The sequence below is a fragment of the Neoarius graeffei genome, chromosome 9 (assembly GCF_027579695.1).
Source record: "Neoarius graeffei isolate fNeoGra1 chromosome 9, fNeoGra1.pri, whole genome shotgun sequence".
In the NCBI taxonomy this organism is placed as follows: Eukaryota; Metazoa; Chordata; class Actinopteri; order Siluriformes; family Ariidae; genus Neoarius; species Neoarius graeffei.
Window position 1 is genome coordinate 18561182 of NC_083577.1, and position 19915 is coordinate 18581096.

The 19915-nt window shown below is 56.7% G+C and overlaps 24 non-coding genes across 24 annotated transcripts; all 24 read left to right on the forward strand.

The window, feature by feature from the left end:
• Positions 1 to 964: 964 nt before the first annotated feature.
• trnal-aag (transfer RNA leucine (anticodon AAG)) lies at positions 965 to 1047 on the forward strand. Its single transcript has one exon. It is a non-coding gene; the product is annotated as a tRNA-Leu (tRNA).
• Positions 1048 to 1211: 164 nt separating this feature from the next.
• Positions 1212 to 1293, forward strand: trnas-uga (transfer RNA serine (anticodon UGA)). Its single transcript has one exon. It is a non-coding gene; the product is annotated as a tRNA-Ser (tRNA).
• Positions 1294 to 2633: 1340 nt separating this feature from the next.
• trnal-aag (transfer RNA leucine (anticodon AAG)) lies at positions 2634 to 2716 on the forward strand. The gene has a single exon. It is a non-coding gene; the product is annotated as a tRNA-Leu (tRNA).
• A 164-nt stretch (positions 2717 to 2880) lies between these two features.
• trnas-uga (transfer RNA serine (anticodon UGA)) lies at positions 2881 to 2962 on the forward strand. The gene has a single exon. It is a non-coding gene; the product is annotated as a tRNA-Ser (tRNA).
• A 1340-nt stretch (positions 2963 to 4302) lies between these two features.
• On the forward strand, positions 4303 to 4385 carry trnal-aag (transfer RNA leucine (anticodon AAG)). The gene has a single exon. It is a non-coding gene; the product is annotated as a tRNA-Leu (tRNA).
• Positions 4386 to 4549: 164 nt separating this feature from the next.
• Positions 4550 to 4631, forward strand: trnas-uga (transfer RNA serine (anticodon UGA)). Its single transcript has one exon. It is a non-coding gene; the product is annotated as a tRNA-Ser (tRNA).
• A 1340-nt stretch (positions 4632 to 5971) lies between these two features.
• On the forward strand, positions 5972 to 6054 carry trnal-aag (transfer RNA leucine (anticodon AAG)). The gene has a single exon. It is a non-coding gene; the product is annotated as a tRNA-Leu (tRNA).
• A 164-nt stretch (positions 6055 to 6218) lies between these two features.
• trnas-uga (transfer RNA serine (anticodon UGA)) lies at positions 6219 to 6300 on the forward strand. The gene has a single exon. It is a non-coding gene; the product is annotated as a tRNA-Ser (tRNA).
• A 1340-nt stretch (positions 6301 to 7640) lies between these two features.
• Positions 7641 to 7723, forward strand: trnal-aag (transfer RNA leucine (anticodon AAG)). Its single transcript has one exon. It is a non-coding gene; the product is annotated as a tRNA-Leu (tRNA).
• A 164-nt stretch (positions 7724 to 7887) lies between these two features.
• trnas-uga (transfer RNA serine (anticodon UGA)) lies at positions 7888 to 7969 on the forward strand. The gene has a single exon. It is a non-coding gene; the product is annotated as a tRNA-Ser (tRNA).
• Positions 7970 to 9309: 1340 nt separating this feature from the next.
• Positions 9310 to 9392, forward strand: trnal-aag (transfer RNA leucine (anticodon AAG)). Its single transcript has one exon. It is a non-coding gene; the product is annotated as a tRNA-Leu (tRNA).
• Positions 9393 to 9556: 164 nt separating this feature from the next.
• On the forward strand, positions 9557 to 9638 carry trnas-uga (transfer RNA serine (anticodon UGA)). Its single transcript has one exon. It is a non-coding gene; the product is annotated as a tRNA-Ser (tRNA).
• Positions 9639 to 10978: 1340 nt separating this feature from the next.
• On the forward strand, positions 10979 to 11061 carry trnal-aag (transfer RNA leucine (anticodon AAG)). Its single transcript has one exon. It is a non-coding gene; the product is annotated as a tRNA-Leu (tRNA).
• A 164-nt stretch (positions 11062 to 11225) lies between these two features.
• trnas-uga (transfer RNA serine (anticodon UGA)) lies at positions 11226 to 11307 on the forward strand. Its single transcript has one exon. It is a non-coding gene; the product is annotated as a tRNA-Ser (tRNA).
• A 1340-nt stretch (positions 11308 to 12647) lies between these two features.
• Positions 12648 to 12730, forward strand: trnal-aag (transfer RNA leucine (anticodon AAG)). The gene has a single exon. It is a non-coding gene; the product is annotated as a tRNA-Leu (tRNA).
• Positions 12731 to 12885: 155 nt separating this feature from the next.
• On the forward strand, positions 12886 to 12967 carry trnas-uga (transfer RNA serine (anticodon UGA)). The gene has a single exon. It is a non-coding gene; the product is annotated as a tRNA-Ser (tRNA).
• Positions 12968 to 14307: 1340 nt separating this feature from the next.
• trnal-aag (transfer RNA leucine (anticodon AAG)) lies at positions 14308 to 14390 on the forward strand. Its single transcript has one exon. It is a non-coding gene; the product is annotated as a tRNA-Leu (tRNA).
• Positions 14391 to 14554: 164 nt separating this feature from the next.
• trnas-uga (transfer RNA serine (anticodon UGA)) lies at positions 14555 to 14636 on the forward strand. The gene has a single exon. It is a non-coding gene; the product is annotated as a tRNA-Ser (tRNA).
• Positions 14637 to 15976: 1340 nt separating this feature from the next.
• trnal-aag (transfer RNA leucine (anticodon AAG)) lies at positions 15977 to 16059 on the forward strand. The gene has a single exon. It is a non-coding gene; the product is annotated as a tRNA-Leu (tRNA).
• A 164-nt stretch (positions 16060 to 16223) lies between these two features.
• On the forward strand, positions 16224 to 16305 carry trnas-uga (transfer RNA serine (anticodon UGA)). The gene has a single exon. It is a non-coding gene; the product is annotated as a tRNA-Ser (tRNA).
• Positions 16306 to 17293: 988 nt separating this feature from the next.
• Positions 17294 to 17376, forward strand: trnal-aag (transfer RNA leucine (anticodon AAG)). Its single transcript has one exon. It is a non-coding gene; the product is annotated as a tRNA-Leu (tRNA).
• A 164-nt stretch (positions 17377 to 17540) lies between these two features.
• trnas-uga (transfer RNA serine (anticodon UGA)) lies at positions 17541 to 17622 on the forward strand. The gene has a single exon. It is a non-coding gene; the product is annotated as a tRNA-Ser (tRNA).
• Positions 17623 to 18970: 1348 nt separating this feature from the next.
• Positions 18971 to 19053, forward strand: trnal-aag (transfer RNA leucine (anticodon AAG)). Its single transcript has one exon. It is a non-coding gene; the product is annotated as a tRNA-Leu (tRNA).
• A 164-nt stretch (positions 19054 to 19217) lies between these two features.
• On the forward strand, positions 19218 to 19299 carry trnas-uga (transfer RNA serine (anticodon UGA)). Its single transcript has one exon. It is a non-coding gene; the product is annotated as a tRNA-Ser (tRNA).
• Positions 19300 to 19915: the final 616 nt, after the last annotated feature.

The following is a 19915-nucleotide window of genomic DNA, read 5'->3' on the forward strand; positions in this document are numbered from 1 at the left end:
TCTCTGTGCCATACGACGGGTGAAAACTGGTCATTGCAGTCAATTCTCGGGTTCATTTTACAACACTGGCTTTAGTCTGCAGCACTGCCCACAGACGGCTGTACATCCGGCGAATCACCGAGACGAGGCTGTTGAGCCGTTCACGTCGAACCTGAGGATTTTGCCTCCCTGAAGCGTACACGTTTTGAAAGGAAGGGCACCGAAGCGTCTCCTGACATTTGTGCACGGCCGTCACGAGGCCCCATGGTGTACTGACACCGTGCGGAGCTCCAGTTTTGCACTCAAAGGTACTGAAACGGCTGCCCTGATGTTTCCCTACGTCAGTTAGAAGGCTCTCTAGTAAGTTTGAGGTTCTCTGTGCCATACGACGGGTGAAAACTGGTCATTGCAGTCAATTCTCGGGTTCATTTTACAACACTGGCTTTAGTCTGCAGCACTGCCCACAGACGGCTGTACATCCGGCGAATCACCGAGACGAGGCTGTTCACGTCGAACCTGAGGATTTTGCCTCCCTGAAGCGTACACGTTTTGAAAGGAAGGGCACCGAAGCGTCTCCTGACATTTGTGCACGGCCGTCACGAGGCCCCATGTGTCGTCACGGCCACCCGGTTAAACTGATGTACTTGACGTCCACTTGACGTCTCCCACCCCGCTTTGAACGTGCTGCTGACTCCGTGTGAAATTTGGTTTGTGGAAAGGCAGCCGAAGCCTTGTTTTGCGGTGGCTTTTACCCTAGCTCGTCTGCCAGAAGAGGGATCGGTTCCAAATCCCGGTATCTGTCCCTAACCAAAAGGTCTTCTCTCCCGGACAGGTGGAGTGAAAGCACTGCCGTAAAACATTGGCAGAGGTTGCTTGTCGGGCACCGGCCGGAGTATGGCAATAGTTAGCCAAGCGCACGGCCCGCACGTGAGGTCGTCATGAGACCTGAGCGTGTTCGGCCACGGATTCAGGCTTGGCGCAGAGTGTCAGGGTGGCCGAGCGGTCTAAGGCGCTGCGTTAAGGTCGCAGTCTCCTCTGGAGGCGTGGGTTCGAATCCCACTTCTGACAATTGCTGCAGCGGGTAGTGCACGGGCCGTGGGGTCCGTGCTCGGGTCCTGTGTTTGGCGTAAGCAGCGGGTGCCCTGCGTGGGGGTTTTGCCAGCTGGTGGGTGAAATTGGAGGCTTTGCAGAAATGAGAAAATTTTTGCCGCAGGTGAACCTCAGCGATCCCGGTAGTCATGGCCGAGTGGTGAAGGCGACGGACTTGAAATCCGTTGGGGTTTCCCCGCGCAGGTTCGAATCCTGCTGACTACGTCCGCCGTGAGGTTTGAGACGCGTCGAGCGCCACCCGAAGTGGACAGGAGCCGCTGTGAGATAGGCGTGGAACGGGGCGGCGGTCTCCTTTTGATCACTGCACATAGGTGTTTGAACAGTGACCCACTGCCAACTCGTGTGGTCGACGACGCGTCTCGCTTTGGGGTCAGGCCCAGCTGACTTGTGAGCAGCTCGCGGCGTCCGGCGGAGACGCGTTCTTCAATCTCGACCCTGATGTGCGTCGGATCCTGTCTGCTGACGTTCGGGACGGTGTGCTGGCACCGTGCGGAACTCCAGATTTGCACTCAAAGGTACTGAAACGGCTGCCCTGATGTTTCCCTACGTCAGGTAGAAGGCTCTCTAGTAAGTTTGAGGTTCTCTGTGCCATACGACGGGTGAAAACTGGTCATTGCAGTCAATTCTCGGGTTCATTTTACAACACTGGCTTTAGTCTGCAGCACTGCCCACAGACGGCTGTACATCCGGCGAATCACCGAGACGAGGCTGTTGAGCCGTTCACGTCGAACCTGAGGATTTTGCCTCCCTGAAGCGTACACGTTTTGAAAGGAAGGGCACCGAAGCGTCTCCTGACATTTGTGCACGGCCGTCACGAGGCCCCATGGTGTACTGACACCGTGCGGAGCTCCAGTTTTGCACTCAAAGGTACTGAAACGGCTGCCCTGATGTTTCCCTACGTCAGTTAGAAGGCTCTCTAGTAAGTTTGAGGTTCTCTGTGCCATACGACGGGTGAAAACTGGTCATTGCAGTCAATTCTCGGGTTCATTTTACAACACTGGCTTTAGTCTGCAGCACTGCCCACAGACGGCTGTACATCCGGCGAATCACCGAGACGAGGCTGTTCACGTCGAACCTGAGGATTTTGCCTCCCTGAAGCGTACACGTTTTGAAAGGAAGGGCACCGAAGCGTCTCCTGACATTTGTGCACGGCCGTCACGAGGCCCCATGTGTCGTCACGGCCACCCGGTTAAACTGATGTACTTGACGTCCACTTGACGTCTCCCACCCCGCTTTGAACGTGCTGCTGACTCCGTGTGAAATTTGGTTTGTGGAAAGGCAGCCGAAGCCTTGTTTTGCGGTGGCTTTTACCCTAGCTCGTCTGCCAGAAGAGGGATCGGTTCCAAATCCCGGTATCTGTCCCTAACCAAAAGGTCTTCTCTCCCGGACAGGTGGAGTGAAAGCACTGCCGTAAAACATTGGCAGAGGTTGCTTGTCGGGCACCGGCCGGAGTATGGCAATAGTTAGCCAAGCGCACGGCCCGCACGTGAGGTCGTCATGAGACCTGAGCGTGTTCGGCCACGGATTCAGGCTTGGCGCAGAGTGTCAGGGTGGCCGAGCGGTCTAAGGCGCTGCGTTAAGGTCGCAGTCTCCTCTGGAGGCGTGGGTTCGAATCCCACTTCTGACAATTGCTGCAGCGGGTAGTGCACGGGCCGTGGGGTCCGTGCTCGGGTCCTGTGTTTGGCGTAAGCAGCGGGTGCCCTGCGTGGGGGTTTTGCCAGCTGGTGGGTGAAATTGGAGGCTTTGCAGAAATGAGAAAATTTTTGCCGCAGGTGAACCTCAGCGATCCCGGTAGTCATGGCCGAGTGGTGAAGGCGACGGACTTGAAATCCGTTGGGGTTTCCCCGCGCAGGTTCGAATCCTGCTGACTACGTCCGCCGTGAGGTTTGAGACGCGTCGAGCGCCACCCGAAGTGGACAGGAGCCGCTGTGAGATAGGCGTGGAACGGGGTGGCGGTCTCCTTTTGATCACTGCACATAGGTGTTTGAACAGTGACCCACTGCCAACTCGTGTGGTCGACGACGCGTCTCGCTTTGGGGTCAGGCCCAGCTGACTTGTGAGCAGCTCGCGGCGTCCGGCGGAGACGCGTTCTTCAATCTCGACCCTGATGTGCGTCGGATCCTGTCTGCTGACGTTCGGGACGGTGTGCTGGCACCGTGCGGAACTCCAGATTTGCACTCAAAGGTACTGAAACGGCTGCCCTGATGTTTCCCTACGTCAGGTAGAAGGCTCTCTAGTAAGTTTGAGGTTCTCTGTGCCATACGACGGGTGAAAACTGGTCATTGCAGTCAATTCTCGGGTTCATTTTACAACACTGGCTTTAGTCTGCAGCACTGCCCACAGACGGCTGTACATCCGGCGAATCACCGAGACGAGGCTGTTGAGCCGTTCACGTCGAACCTGAGGATTTTGCCTCCCTGAAGCGTACACGTTTTGAAAGGAAGGGCACCGAAGCGTCTCCTGACATTTGTGCACGGCCGTCACGAGGCCCCATGGTGTACTGACACCGTGCGGAGCTCCAGTTTTGCACTCAAAGGTACTGAAACGGCTGCCCTGATGTTTCCCTACGTCAGTTAGAAGGCTCTCTAGTAAGTTTGAGGTTCTCTGTGCCATACGACGGGTGAAAACTGGTCATTGCAGTCAATTCTCGGGTTCATTTTACAACACTGGCTTTAGTCTGCAGCACTGCCCACAGACGGCTGTACATCCGGCGAATCACCGAGACGAGGCTGTTCACGTCGAACCTGAGGATTTTGCCTCCCTGAAGCGTACACGTTTTGAAAGGAAGGGCACCGAAGCGTCTCCTGACATTTGTGCACGGCCGTCACGAGGCCCCATGTGTCGTCACGGCCACCCGGTTAAACTGATGTACTTGACGTCCACTTGACGTCTCCCACCCCGCTTTGAACGTGCTGCTGACTCCGTGTGAAATTTGGTTTGTGGAAAGGCAGCCGAAGCCTTGTTTTGCGGTGGCTTTTACCCTAGCTCGTCTGCCAGAAGAGGGATCGGTTCCAAATCCCGGTATCTGTCCCTAACCAAAAGGTCTTCTCTCCCGGACAGGTGGAGTGAAAGCACTGCCGTAAAACATTGGCAGAGGTTGCTTGTCGGGCACCGGCCGGAGTATGGCAATAGTTAGCCAAGCGCACGGCCCGCACGTGAGGTCGTCATGAGACCTGAGCGTGTTCGGCCACGGATTCAGGCTTGGCGCAGAGTGTCAGGGTGGCCGAGCGGTCTAAGGCGCTGCGTTAAGGTCGCAGTCTCCTCTGGAGGCGTGGGTTCGAATCCCACTTCTGACAATTGCTGCAGCGGGTAGTGCACGGGCCGTGGGGTCCGTGCTCGGGTCCTGTGTTTGGCGTAAGCAGCGGGTGCCCTGCGTGGGGGTTTTGCCAGCTGGTGGGTGAAATTGGAGGCTTTGCAGAAATGAGAAAATTTTTGCCGCAGGTGAACCTCAGCGATCCCGGTAGTCATGGCCGAGTGGTGAAGGCGACGGACTTGAAATCCGTTGGGGTTTCCCCGCGCAGGTTCGAATCCTGCTGACTACGTCCGCCGTGAGGTTTGAGACGCGTCGAGCGCCACCCGAAGTGGACAGGAGCCGCTGTGAGATAGGCGTGGAACGGGGCGGCGGTCTCCTTTTGATCACTGCACATAGGTGTTTGAACAGTGACCCACTGCCAACTCGTGTGGTCGACGACGCGTCTCGCTTTGGGGTCAGGCCCAGCTGACTTGTGAGCAGCTCGCGGCGTCCGGCGGAGACGCGTTCTTCAATCTCGACCCTGATGTGCGTCGGATCCTGTCTGCTGACGTTCGGGACGGTGTGCTGGCACCGTGCGGAACTCCAGATTTGCACTCAAAGGTACTGAAACGGCTGCCCTGATGTTTCCCTACGTCAGGTAGAAGGCTCTCTAGTAAGTTTGAGGTTCTCTGTGCCATACGACGGGTGAAAACTGGTCATTGCAGTCAATTCTCGGGTTCATTTTACAACACTGGCTTTAGTCTGCAGCACTGCCCACAGACGGCTGTACATCCGGCGAATCACCGAGACGAGGCTGTTGAGCCGTTCACGTCGAACCTGAGGATTTTGCCTCCCTGAAGCGTACACGTTTTGAAAGGAAGGGCACCGAAGCGTCTCCTGACATTTGTGCACGGCCGTCACGAGGCCCCATGGTGTACTGACACCGTGCGGAGCTCCAGTTTTGCACTCAAAGGTACTGAAACGGCTGCCCTGATGTTTCCCTACGTCAGTTAGAAGGCTCTCTAGTAAGTTTGAGGTTCTCTGTGCCATACGACGGGTGAAAACTGGTCATTGCAGTCAATTCTCGGGTTCATTTTACAACACTGGCTTTAGTCTGCAGCACTGCCCACAGACGGCTGTACATCCGGCGAATCACCGAGACGAGGCTGTTCACGTCGAACCTGAGGATTTTGCCTCCCTGAAGCGTACACGTTTTGAAAGGAAGGGCACCGAAGCGTCTCCTGACATTTGTGCACGGCCGTCACGAGGCCCCATGTGTCGTCACGGCCACCCGGTTAAACTGATGTACTTGACGTCCACTTGACGTCTCCCACCCCGCTTTGAACGTGCTGCTGACTCCGTGTGAAATTTGGTTTGTGGAAAGGCAGCCGAAGCCTTGTTTTGCGGTGGCTTTTACCCTAGCTCGTCTGCCAGAAGAGGGATCGGTTCCAAATCCCGGTATCTGTCCCTAACCAAAAGGTCTTCTCTCCCGGACAGGTGGAGTGAAAGCACTGCCGTAAAACATTGGCAGAGGTTGCTTGTCGGGCACCGGCCGGAGTATGGCAATAGTTAGCCAAGCGCACGGCCCGCACGTGAGGTCGTCATGAGACCTGAGCGTGTTCTGCCACGGATTCAGGCTTGGCGCAGAGTGTCAGGGTGGCCGAGTGGTCTAAGGCGCTGCGTTAAGGTCGCAGTCTCCTCTGGAGGCGTGGGTTCGAATCCCACTTCTGACAATTGCTGCAGCGGGTAGTGCACGGGCCGTGGGGTCCGTGCTCGGGTCCTGTGTCTGGCGTAAGCAGCGGGTGCCCTGCGTGGGGGTTTTGCCAGCTGGTGGGTGAAATTGGAGGCTTTGCAGAAATGAGAAAATTTTTGCCGCAGGTGAACCTCAGCGATCCCGGTAGTCATGGCCGAGTGGTGAAGGCGACGGACTTGAAATCCGTTGGGGTTTCCCCGCGCAGGTTCGAATCCTGCTGACTACGTCCGCCGTGAGGTTTGAGACGCGTCGAGCGCCACCCGAAGTGGACAGGAGCCGCTGTGAGATAGGCGTGGAACGGGGCGGCGGTCTCCTTTTGATCACTGCACATAGGTGTTTGAACAGTGACCCACTGCCAACTCGTGTGGTCGACGACGCGTCTCGCTTTGGGGTCAGGCCCAGCTGACTTGTGAGCAGCTCGCGGCGTCCGGCGGAGACGCGTTCTTCAATCTCGACCCTGATGTGCGTCGGATCCTGTCTGCTGACGTTCGGGACGGTGTGCTGGCACCGTGCGGAACTCCAGATTTGCACTCAAAGGTACTGAAACGGCTGCCCTGATGTTTCCCTACGTCAGGTAGAAGGCTCTCTAGTAAGTTTGAGGTTCTCTGTGCCATACGACGGGTGAAAACTGGTCATTGCAGTCAATTCTCGGGTTCATTTTACAACACTGGCTTTAGTCTGCAGCACTGCCCACAGACGGCTGTACATCCGGCGAATCACCGAGACGAGGCTGTTGAGCCGTTCACGTCGAACCTGAGGATTTTGCCTCCCTGAAGCGTACACGTTTTGAAAGGAAGGGCACCGAAGCGTCTCCTGACATTTGTGCACGGCCGTCACGAGGCCCCATGGTGTACTGACACCGTGCGGAGCTCCAGTTTTGCACTCAAAGGTACTGAAACGGCTGCCCTGATGTTTCCCTACGTCAGTTAGAAGGCTCTCTAGTAAGTTTGAGGTTCTCTGTGCCATACGACGGGTGAAAACTGGTCATTGCAGTCAATTCTCGGGTTCATTTTACAACACTGGCTTTAGTCTGCAGCACTGCCCACAGACGGCTGTACATCCGGCGAATCACCGAGACGAGGCTGTTCACGTCGAACCTGAGGATTTTGCCTCCCTGAAGCGTACACGTTTTGAAAGGAAGGGCACCGAAGCGTCTCCTGACATTTGTGCACGGCCGTCACGAGGCCCCATGTGTCGTCACGGCCACCCGGTTAAACTGATGTACTTGACGTCCACTTGACGTCTCCCACCCCGCTTTGAACGTGCTGCTGACTCCGTGTGAAATTTGGTTTGTGGAAAGGCAGCCGAAGCCTTGTTTTGCGGTGGCTTTTACCCTAGCTCGTCTGCCAGAAGAGGGATCGGTTCCAAATCCCGGTATCTGTCCCTAACCAAAAGGTCTTCTCTCCCGGACAGGTGGAGTGAAAGCACTGCCGTAAAACATTGGCAGAGGTTGCTTGTCGGGCACCGGCCGGAGTATGGCAATAGTTAGCCAAGCGCACGGCCCGCACGTGAGGTCGTCATGAGACCTGAGCGTGTTCTGCCACGGATTCAGGCTTGGCGCAGAGTGTCAGGGTGGCCGAGCGGTCTAAGGCGCTGCGTTAAGGTCGCAGTCTCCTCTGGAGGCGTGGGTTCGAATCCCACTTCTGACAATTGCTGCAGCGGGTAGTGCACGGGCCGTGGGGTCCGTGCTCGGGTCCTGTGTCTGGCGTAAGCAGCGGGTGCCCTGCGTGGGGGTTTTGCCAGCTGGTGGGTGAAATTGGAGGCTTTGCAGAAATGAGAAAATTTTTGCCGCAGGTGAACCTCAGCGATCCCGGTAGTCATGGCCGAGTGGTGAAGGCGACGGACTTGAAATCCGTTGGGGTTTCCCCGCGCAGGTTCGAATCCTGCTGACTACGTCCGCCGTGAGGTTTGAGACGCGTCGAGCGCCACCCGAAGTGGACCGGAGCCGCTGTGAGATAGGCGTGGAACGGGGCGGCGGTCTCCTTTTGATCACTGCACATAGGTGTTTGAACAGTGACCCACTGCCAACTCGTGTGGTCGACGACGCGTCTCGCTTTGGGGTCAGGCCCAGCTGACTTGTGAGCAGCTCGCGGCGTCCGGCGGAGACGCGTTCTTCAATCTCGACCCTGATGTGCGTCGGATCCTGTCTGCTGACGTTCGGGACGGTGTGCTGGCACCGTGCGGAACTCCAGATTTGCACTCAAAGGTACTGAAACGGCTGCCCTGATGTTTCCCTACGTCAGGTAGAAGGCTCTCTAGTAAGTTTGAGGTTCTCTGTGCCATACGACGGGTGAAAACTGGTCATTGCAGTCAATTCTCGGGTTCATTTTACAACACTGGCTTTAGTCTGCAGCACTGCCCACAGACGGCTGTACATCCGGCGAATCACCGAGACGAGGCTGTTGAGCCGTTCACGTCGAACCTGAGGATTTTGCCTCCCTGAAGCGTACACGTTTTGAAAGGAAGGGCACCGAAGCGTCTCCTGACATTTGTGCACGGCCGTCACGAGGCCCCATGGTGTACTGACACCGTGCGGAGCTCCAGTTTTGCACTCAAAGGTACTGAAACGGCTGCCCTGATGTTTCCCTACGTCAGTTAGAAGGCTCTCTAGTAAGTTTGAGGTTCTCTGTGCCATACGACGGGTGAAAACTGGTCATTGCAGTCAATTCTCGGGTTCATTTTACAACACTGGCTTTAGTCTGCAGCACTGCCCACAGACGGCTGTACATCCGGCGAATCACCGAGACGAGGCTGTTCACGTCGAACCTGAGGATTTTGCCTCCCTGAAGCGTACACGTTTTGAAAGGAAGGGCACCGAAGCGTCTCCTGACATTTGTGCACGGCCGTCACGAGGCCCCATGTGTCGTCACGGCCACCCGGTTAAACTGATGTACTTGACGTCCACTTGACGTCTCCCACCCCGCTTTGAACGTGCTGCTGACTCCGTGTGAAATTTGGTTTGTGGAAAGGCAGCCGAAGCCTTGTTTTGCGGTGGCTTTTACCCTAGCTCGTCTGCCAGAAGAGGGATCGGTTCCAAATCCCGGTATCTGTCCCTAACCAAAAGGTCTTCTCTCCCGGACAGGTGGAGTGAAAGCACTGCCGTAAAACATTGGCAGAGGTTGCTTGTCGGGCACCGGCCGGAGTATGGCAATAGTTAGCCAAGCGCACGGCCCGCACGTGAGGTCGTCATGAGACCTGAGCGTGTTCGGCCACGGATTCAGGCTTGGTGCAGAGTGTCAGGGTGGCCGAGCGGTCTAAGGCGCTGCGTTAAGGTCGCAGTCTCCTCTGGAGGCGTGGGTTCGAATCCCACTTCTGACAATTGCTGCAGCGGGTGGTGCACGGGCCGTGGGGTCCGTGCTCGGGTCCTGTGTTTGGCGTAAGCAGCGGGTGCCCTGCGTGGGGGTTTTGCCAGCTGGTGGGTGAAATTGGAGGCTTTGCAGAAATGAGAAAATTTTTGCCGCAGGTGAACCTCAGCGATCCCGGTAGTCATGGCCGAGTGGTGAAGGCGACGGACTTGAAATCCGTTGGGGTTTCCCCGCGCAGGTTCGAATCCTGCTGACTACGTCCGCCGTGAGGTTTGAGACGCGTCGAGCGCCACCCGAAGTGGACAGGAGCCGCTGTGAGATAGGCGTGGAACGGGGCGGCGGTCTCCTTTTGATCACTGCACATAGGTGTTTGAACAGTGACCCACTGCCAACTCGTGTGGTCGACGACGCGTCTCGCTTTGGGGTCAGGCCCAGCTGACTTGTGAGCAGCTCGCGGCGTCCGGCGGAGACGCGTTCTTCAATCTCGACCCTGATGTGCGTCGGATCCTGTCTGCTGACGTTCGGGACGGTGTGCTGGCACCGTGCGGAACTCCAGATTTGCACTCAAAGGTACTGAAACGGCTGCCCTGATGTTTCCCTACGTCAGGTAGAAGGCTCTCTAGTAAGTTTGAGGTTCTCTGTGCCATACGACGGGTGAAAACTGGTCATTGCAGTCAATTCTCGGGTTCATTTTACAACACTGGCTTTAGTCTGCAGCACTGCCCACAGACGGCTGTACATCCGGCGAATCACCGAGACGAGGCTGTTGAGCCGTTCACGTCGAACCTGAGGATTTTGCCTCCCTGAAGCGTACACGTTTTGAAAGGAAGGGCACCGAAGCGTCTCCTGACATTTGTGCACGGCCGTCACGAGGCCCCATGGTGTACTGACACCGTGCGGAGCTCCAGTTTTGCACTCAAAGGTACTGAAACGGCTGCCCTGATGTTTCCCTACGTCAGTTAGAAGGCTCTCTAGTAAGTTTGAGGTTCTCTGTGCCATACGACGGGTGAAAACTGGTCATTGCAGTCAATTCTCGGGTTCATTTTACAACACTGGCTTTAGTCTGCAGCACTGCCCACAGACGGCTGTACATCCGGCGAATCACCGAGACGAGGCTGTTCACGTCGAACCTGAGGATTTTGCCTCCCTGAAGCGTACACGTTTTGAAAGGAAGGGCACCGAAGCGTCTCCTGACATTTGTGCACGGCCGTCACGAGGCCCCATGTGTCGTCACGGCCACCCGGTTAAACTGATGTACTTGACGTCCACTTGACGTCTCCCACCCCGCTTTGAACGTGCTGCTGACTCCGTGTGAAATTTGGTTTGTGGAAAGGCAGCCGAAGCCTTGTTTTGCGGTGGCTTTTACCCTAGCTCGTCTGCCAGAAGAGGGATCGGTTCCAAATCCCGGTATCTGTCCCTAACCAAAAGGTCTTCTCTCCCGGACAGGTGGAGTGAAAGCACTGCCGTAAAACATTGGCAGAGGTTGCTTGTCGGGCACCGGCCGGAGTATGGCAATAGTTAGCCAAGCGCACGGCCCGCACGTGAGGTCGTCATGAGACCTGAGCGTGTTCGGCCACGGATTCAGGCTTGGCGCAGAGTGTCAGGGTGGCCGAGCGGTCTAAGGCGCTGCGTTAAGGTCGCAGTCTCCTCTGGAGGCGTGGGTTCGAATCCCACTTCTGACAATTGCTGCAGCGGGTAGTGCACGGGCCGTGGGGTCCGTGCTCGGGTCCTGTGTTTGGCGTAAGCAGCGGGTGCCCTGCGTGGGGGTTTTGCCAGCTGGTGGGTGAAATTGGAGGCTTTGCAGAAATGAGAAAATTTTTGCCGCAGGTGAACCTCAGCGATCCCGGTAGTCATGGCCGAGTGGTGAAGGCGACGGACTTGAAATCCGTTGGGGTTTCCCCGCGCAGGTTCGAATCCTGCTGACTACGTCCGCCGTGAGGTTTGAGACGCGTCGAGCGCCACCCGAAGTGGACCGGAGCCGCTGTGAGATAGGCGTGGAACGGGGCGGCGGTCTCCTTTTGATCACTGCACATAGGTGTTTGAACAGTGACCCACTGCCAACTCGTGTGGTCGACGACGCGTCTCGCTTTGGGGTCAGGCCCAGCTGACTTGTGAGCAGCTCGCGGCGTCTGGCGGAGACGCGTTCTTCAATCTCGACCCTGATGTGCGTCGGATCCTGTCTGCTGACGTTCGGGACGGTGTGCTGGCACCGTGCGGAACTCCAGATTTGCACTCAAAGGTACTGAAACGGCTGCCCTGATGTTTCCCTACGTCAGGTAGAAGGCTCTCTAGTAAGTTTGAGGTTCTCTGTGCCATACGACGGGTGAAAACTGGTCATTGCAGTCAATTCTCGGGTTCATTTTACAACACTGGCTTTAGTCTGCAGCACTGCCCACAGACGGCTGTACATCCGGCGAATCACCGAGACGAGGCTGTTGAGCCGTTCACGTCGAACCTGAGGATTTTGCCTCCCTGAAGCGTACACGTTTTGAAAGGAAGGGCACCGAAGCGTCTCCTGACATTTGTGCACGGCCGTCACGAGGCCCCATGGTGTACTGACACCGTGCGGAGCTCCAGTTTTGCACTCAAAGGTACTGAAACGGCTGCCCTGATGTTTCCCTACGTCAGTTAGAAGGCTCTCTAGTAAGTTTGAGGTTCTCTGTGCCATACGACGGGTGAAAACTGGTCATTGCAGTCAATTCTCGGGTTCATTTTACAACACTGGCTTTAGTCTGCAGCACTGCCCACAGACGGCTGTACATCCGGCGAATCACCGAGACGAGGCTGTTCACGTCGAACCTGAGGATTTTGCCTCCCTGAAGCGTACACGTTTTGAAAGGAAGGGCACCGAAGCGTCTCCTGACATTTGTGCACGGCCGTCACGAGGCCCCATGTGTCGTCACGGCCACCCGGTTAAACTGATGTACTTGACGTCCACTTGACGTCTCCCACCCCGCTTTGAACGTGCTGCTGACTCCGTGTGAAATTTGGTTTGTGGAAAGGCAGCCGAAGCCTTGTTTTGCGGTGGCTTTTACCCTAGCTCGTCTGCCAGAAGAGGGATCGGTTCCAAATCCCGGTATCTGTCCCTAACCAAAAGGTCTTCTCTCCCGGACAGGTGGAGTGAAAGCACTGCCGTAAAACATTGGCAGAGGTTGCTTGTCGGGCACCGGCCGGAGTATGGCAATAGTTAGCCAAGCGCACGGCCCGCACGTGAGGTCGTCATGAGACCTGAGCGTGTTCGGCCACGGATTCAGGCTTGGCGCAGAGTGTCAGGGTGGCCGAGCGGTCTAAGGCGCTGCGTTAAGGTCGCAGTCTCCTCTGGAGGCGTGGGTTCGAATCCCACTTCTGACAATTGCTGCAGCGGGTAGTGCACGGGCCGTGCTCGGGTCCTGTGTTTGGCGTAAGCAGCGGGTGCCCTGCGTGGGGGTTTTGCCAGCTGGTGGGTGAAATTGGAGGCTTTGCAGAAATGAGAAAATTTTTGCCGCAGGTGAACCTCAGCGATCCCGGTAGTCATGGCCGAGTGGTGAAGGCGACGGACTTGAAATCCGTTGGGGTTTCCCTGCGCAGGTTCGAATCCTGCTGACTACGTCCGCCGTGAGGTTTGAGACGCGTTGAGCGCCACCCGAAGTGGACCGGAGCCGCTGTGAGATAGGCGTGGAACGGGGCGGCGGTCTCCTTTTGATCACTGCACATAGGTGTTTGAACAGTGACCCACTGCCAACTCGTGTGGTCGACGACGCGTCTCGCTTTGGGGTCAGGCCCAGCTGACTTGTGAGCAGCTCGCGGCGTCCGGCGGAGACGCGTTCTTCAATCTCGACCCTGATGTGCGTCGGATCCTGTCTGCTGACGTTCGGGACGGTGTGCTGGCACCGTGCGGAACTCCAGATTTGCACTCAAAGGTACTGAAACGGCTGCCCTGATGTTTCCCTACGTCAGGTAGAAGGCTCTCTAGTAAGTTTGAGGTTCTCTGTGCCATACGACGGGTGAAAACTGGTCATTGCAGTCAATTCTCGGGTTCATTTTACAACACTGGCTTTAGTCTGCAGCACTGCCCACAGACGGCTGTACATCCGGCGAATCACCGAGACGAGGCTGTTGAGCCGTTCACGTCGAACCTGAGGATTTTGCCTCCCTGAAGCGTACACGTTTTGAAAGGAAGGGCACCGAAGCGTCTCCTGACATTTGTGCACGGCCGTCACGAGGCCCCATGGTGTACTGACACCGTGCGGAGCTCCAGTTTTGCACTCAAAGGTACTGAAACGGCTGCCCTGATGTTTCCCTACGTCAGTTAGAAGGCTCTCTAGTAAGTTTGAGGTTCTCTGTGCCATACGACGGGTGAAAACTGGTCATTGCAGTCAATTCTCGGGTTCATTTTACAACACTGGCTTTAGTCTGCAGCACTGCCCACAGACGGCTGTACATCCGGCGAATCACCGAGACGAGGCTGTTCACGTCGAACCTGAGGATTTTGCCTCCCTGAAGCGTACACGTTTTGAAAGGAAGGGCACCGAAGCGTCTCCTGACATTTGTGCACGGCCGTCACGAGGCCCCATGTGTCGTCACGGCCACCCGGTTAAACTGATGTACTTGACGTCCACTTGACGTCTCCCACCCCGCTTTGAACGTGCTGCTGACTCCGTGTGAAATTTGGTTTGTGGAAAGGCAGCCGAAGCCTTGTTTTGCGGTGGCTTTTACCCTAGCTCGTCTGCCAGAAGAGGGATCGGTTCCAAATCCCGGTATCTGTCCCTAACCAAAAGGTCTTCTCTCCCGGACAGGTGGAGTGAAAGCACTGCCGTAAAACATTGGCAGAGGTTGCTTGTCGGGCACCGGCCGGAGTATGGCAATAGTTAGCCAAGCGCACGGCCCGCACGTGAGGTCGTCATGAGACCTGAGCGTGTTCGGCCACGGATTCAGGCTTGGCGCAGAGTGTCAGGGTGGCCGAGCGGTCTAAGGCGCTGCGTTAAGGTCGCAGCCTCCTCTGGAGGCGTGGGTTCGAATCCCACTTCTGACAATTGCTGCAGCGGGTAGTGCACGGGCCGTGGGGTCCGTGCTCGGGTCCTGTGTTTGGCGTAAGCAGCGGGTGCCCTGCGTGGGGGTTTTGCCAGCTGGTGGGTGAAATTGGAGGCTTTGCAGAAATGAGAAAATTTTTGCCGCAGGTGAACCTCAGCGATCCCGGTAGTCATGGCCGAGTGGTGAAGGCGACGGACTTGAAATCCGTTGGGGTTTCCCCGCGCAGGTTCGAATCCTGCTGACTACGTCCGCCGTGAGGTTTGAGACGCGTCGAGCGCCACCCGAAGTGGACAGGAGCCGCTGTGAGATAGGCGTGGAACGGGGCGGCGGTCTCCTTTTGATCACTGCACATAGGTGTTTGAACAGTGACCCACTGCCAACTCGTGTGGTCGACGACGCGTCTCGCTTTGGGGTCAGGCCCAGCTGACTTGTGAGCAGCTCGCGGCGTCCGGCGGAGACGCGTTCTTCAATCTCGACCCTGATGTGCGTCGGATCCTGTCTGCTGACGTTCGGGACGGTGTGCTGGCACCGTGCGGAACTCCAGATTTGCACTCAAAGGTACTGAAACGGCTGCCCTGATGTTTCCCTACGTCAGGTAGAAGGCTCTCTAGTAAGTTTGAGGTTCTCTGTGCCATACGACGGGTGAAAACTGGTCATTGCAGTCAATTCTCGGGTTCATTTTACAACACTGGCTTTAGTCTGCAGCACTGCCCACAGACGGCTGTACATCCGGCGAATCACCGAGACGAGGCTGTTGAGCCGTTCACGTCGAACCTGAGGATTTTGCCTCCCTGAAGCGTACACGTTTTGAAAGGAAGGGCACCGAAGCGTCTCCTGACATTTGTGCACGGCCGTCACGAGGCCCCATGGTGTACTGACACCGTGCGGAGCTCCAGTTTTGCACTCAAAGGTACTGAAACGGCTGCCCTGATGTTTCCCTACGTCAGTTAGAAGGCTCTCTAGTAAGTTTGAGGTTCTCTGTGCCATACGACGGGTGAAAACTGGTCATTGCAGTCAATTCTCGGGTTCATTTTACAACACTGGCTTTAGTCTGCAGCACTGCCCACAGACGGCTGTACATCCGGCGAATCACCGAGACGAGGCTGTTCACGTCGAACCTGAGGATTTTGCCTCCCTGAAGCGTACACGTTTTGAAAGGAAGGGCACCGAAGCGTCTCCTGACATTTGTGCACGGCCGTCACGAGGCCCCATGTGTCGTCACGGCCACCCGGTTAAACTGATGTACTTGACGTCCACTTGACGTCTCCCACCCCGCTTTGAACGTGCTGCTGACTCCGTGTGAAATTTGGTTTGTGGAAAGGCAGCCGAAGCCTTGTTTTGCGGTGGCTTTTACCCTAGCTCGTCTGCCAGAAGAGGGATCGGTTCCAAATCCCGGTATCTGTCCCTAACCAAAAGGTCTTCTCTCCCGGACAGGTGGAGTGAAAGCACTGCCGTAAAACATTGGCAGAGGTTGCTTGTCGGGCACCGGCCGGAGTATGGCAATAGTTAGCCAAGCGCACGGCCCGCACGTGAGGTCGTCATGAGACCTGAGCGTGTTCGGCCACGGATTCAGGCTTGGCGCAGAGTGTCAGGGTGGCCGAGCGGTCTAAGGCGCTGCGTTAAGGTCGCAGTCTCCTCTGGAGGCGTGGGTTCGAATCCCACTTCTGACAATTGCTGCAGCGGGTAGTGCACGGGCCGTGGGGTCCGTGCTCGGGTCCTGTGTTTGGCGTAAGCAGCGGGTGCCCTGCGTGGGGGTTTTGCCAGCTGGTGGGTGAAATTGGAGGCTTTGCAGAAATGAGAAAATTTTTGCCGCAGGTGAACCTCAGCGATCCCGGTAGTCATGGCTGAGTGGTGAAGGCGACGGACTTGAAATCCGTTGGGGTTTCCCCGCGCAGGTTCGAATCCTGCTGACTACGTCCGCCGTGAGGTTTGAGACGCGTCGAGCGCCACCCGAAGTGGACCGGAGCCGCTGTGAGATAGGCGTGGAACGGGGCGGCGGTCTCCTTTTGATCACTGCACATAGGTGTTTGAACAGTGACCCACTGCCAACTCGTGTGGTCGACGACGCGTCTCGCTTTGGGGTCAGGCCCAGCTGACTTGTGAGCAGCTCGCGGCGTCCGGCGGAGACGCGTTCTTCAATCTCGACCCTGATGTGCGTCGGATCCTGTCTGCTGACGTTCGGGACGGTGTGCTGGCACCGTGCGGAACTCCAGATTTGCACTCAAAGGTACTGAAACGGCTGCCCTGATGTTTCCCTACGTCAGGTAGAAGGCTCTCTAGTAAGTTTGAGGTTCTCTGTGCCATACGACGGGTGAAAACTGGTCATTGCAGTCAATTCTCGGGTTCATTTTACAACACTGGCTTTAGTCTACAGCACTGCCCACAGACGGCTGTACATCCGGCGAATCACCGAGACGAGGCTGTTCACGTCGAACCTGAGGATTTTGCCTCCCTGAAGCGTACACGTTTTGAAAGGAAGGGCACCGAAGCGTCTCCTGACATTTGTGCACGGCCGTCACGAGGCCCCATGTGTCGTCACGGCCACCCGGTTAAACTGATGTACTTGACGTCCACTTGACGTCTCCCACCCCGCTTTGAACGTGCTGCTGACTCCGTGTGAAATTTGGTTTGTGGAAAGGCAGCCGAAGCCTTGTTTTGCGGTGGCTTTTACCCTAGCTCGTCTGCCAGAAGAGGGATCGGTTCCAAATCCCGGTATCTGTCCCTAACCAAAAGGTCTTCTCTCCCGGACAGGTGGAGTGAAAGCACTGCCGTAAAACATTGGCAGAGGTTGCTTGTCGGGCACCGGCCGGAGTATGGCAATAGTTAGCCAAGCGCACGGCCCGCACGTGAGGTCGTCATGAGACCTGAGCGTGTTCGGCCACGGATTCAGGCTTGGCGCAGAGTGTCAGGGTGGCCGAGCGGTCTAAGGCGCTGCGTTAAGGTCGCAGTCTCCTCTGGAGGAGTGGGTTCGAATCCCACTTCTGACAATTGCTGCAGCGGGTAGTGCACGGGCCGTGGGGTCCGTGCTCGGGTCCTGTGTTTGGCGTAAGCAGCGGGTGCCCTGCGTGGGGGTTTTGCCAGCTGGTGGGTGAAATTGGAGGCTTTGCAGAAATGAGAAAATTTTTGCCGCAGGTGAACCTCAGCGATCCCGGTAGTCATGGCCGAGTGGTGAAGGCGACGGACTTGAAATCCGTTGGGGTTTCCCCGCGCAGGTTCGAATCCTGCTGACTACGTCCGCCGTGAGGTTTGAGACGCGTCGAGCGCCACCCGAAGTGGACCGGAGCCGCTGTGAGATAGGCGTGGAACGGGGCGGCGGTCTCCTTTTGATCACTGCACATAGGTGTTTGAACAGTGACCCACTGCCAACTCGTGTGGTCGACGACGCGTCTCGCTTTGGGGTCAGGCCCAGCTGACTTGTGAGCAGCTCGCGGCGTCCGGCGGAGACGCGTTCTTCAATCTCGACCCTGATGTGCGTCGGATCCTGTCTGCTGACGTTCGGGACGGTGTGCTGGCACCGTGCGGAACTCCAGATTTGCACTCAAAGGTACTGAAACGGCTGCCCTGATGTTTCCCTACGTCAGGTAGAAGGCTCTCTAGTAAGTTTGAGGTTCTCTGTGCCATACGACGGGTGAAAACTGGTCATTGCAGTCAATTCTCGGGTTCATTTTACAACACTGGCTTTAGTCTGCAGCACTGCCCACAGACGGCTGTACATCCGGCGAATCACCGAGACGAGGCTGTTGAGCCGTTCACGTCGAACCTGAGGATTTTGCCTCACTGAAGCGTACACGTTTTGAAAGGAAGGGCACCGAAGCGTCTCCTGACATTTGTGCACGGCCGTCACGAGGCCCCATGGTGTACTGACACCGTGCGGAGCTCCAGTTTTGCACTCAAAGGTACTGAAACGGCTGCCCTGATGTTTCCCTACGTCAGTTAGAAGGCTCTCTAGTAAGTTTGAGGTTCTCTGTGCCATACGACGGGTGAAAACTGGTCATTGCAGTCAATTCTCGGGTTCATTTTACAACACTGGCTTTAGTCTGCAGCACTGCCCACAGACGGCTGTACATCCGGCGAATCACCGAGACGAGGCTGTTGAGCCGTTCACGTCGAACCTGAGGATTTTGCCTCCCTGAAGCGTACACGTTTTGAAAGGAAGGGCACCGAAGCGTCTCCTGACATTTGTGCACGGCCGTCACGAGGCCCCATGTGTCGTCACGGCCACCCGGTTAAACTGATGTACTTGACGTCCACTTGACGTCTCCCACCCCGCTTTGAACGTGCTGCTGACTCCGTGTGAAATTTGGTTTGTGGAAAGGCAGCCGAAGCCTTGTTTTGCGGTGGCTTTTACCCTAGCTCGTCTGCCAGAAGAGGGATCGGTTCCAAATCCCGGTATCTGTCCCTAACCAAAAGGTCTTCTCTCCCGGACAGGTGGAGTGAAAGCACTGCCGTAAAACATTGGCAGAGGTTGCTTGTCGGGCACCGGCCGGAGTATGGCAATAGTTAGCCAAGCGCACGGCCCGCACGTGAGGTCGTCATGAGACCTGAGCGTGTTCGGCCATGGATTCAGGCTTGGCACAGAGTGTCAGGGTGGCCGAGCGGTCTAAGGCGCTGCGTTAAGGTCGCAGTCTCCTCTGGAGGCGTGGGTTCAAATCCCACTTCTGACAATTGCTGCAGCGGGTAGTGCACGGGCCGTGGGGTCCGTGCTCGGGTCCTGTGTTTGGCGTAAGCAGCGGGTGCCCTGCGTGGGGGTTTTGCCAGCTGGTGGGTGAAATTGGAGGCTTTGCAGAAATGAGAAAATTTTTGCCGCAGGTGAACCTCAGCGATCCCGGTAGTCATGGCCGAGTGGTGAAGGCGACGGACTTGAAATCCGTTGGGGTTTCCCCGCGCAGGTTCGAATCCTGCTGACTACGTCCGCCGTGAGGTTTGAGACGCGTCGAGCGCCACCCGAAGTGGACGGGAGCCGCTGGGAGATAGGCGTGGAACGGGGCGGCGGTCTCCTTTTGATCACTGCACATAGGTGTTTGAACAGTGACCCACTGCCAACTCGTGTGGTCGACGACGCGTCTCGCTTTGGGGTCAGGCCCAGCTGACTTGTGAGCAGCTCGCGGCGTCCGGCGGAGACGCGTTCTTCAATCTCGACCCTGATGTGCGTCGGATCCTGTCTGCTGACGTTCGGGACGGTGTGCTGGCACCGTGCGGAACTCCAGATTTGCACTCAAAGGTACTGAAACGGCTGCCCTGATGTTTCCCTACGTCAGGTAGAAGGCTCTCTAGTAAGTTTGAGGTTCTCTGTGCCATACGACGGGTGAAAACTGGTCATTGCAGTCAATTCTCGGGTTCATTTTACAACACTGGCTTTAGTCTGCAGCACTGCCCACAGACGGCTGTACATCCGGCGAATCACCGAGACGAGGCTGTTGAGCCGTTCACGTCGAACCTGAGGATTTTGCCTCACTGAAGCGTACACGTTTTGAAAGGAAGGGCACCGAAGCGTCTCCTGACATTTGTGCACGGCCGTCACGAGGC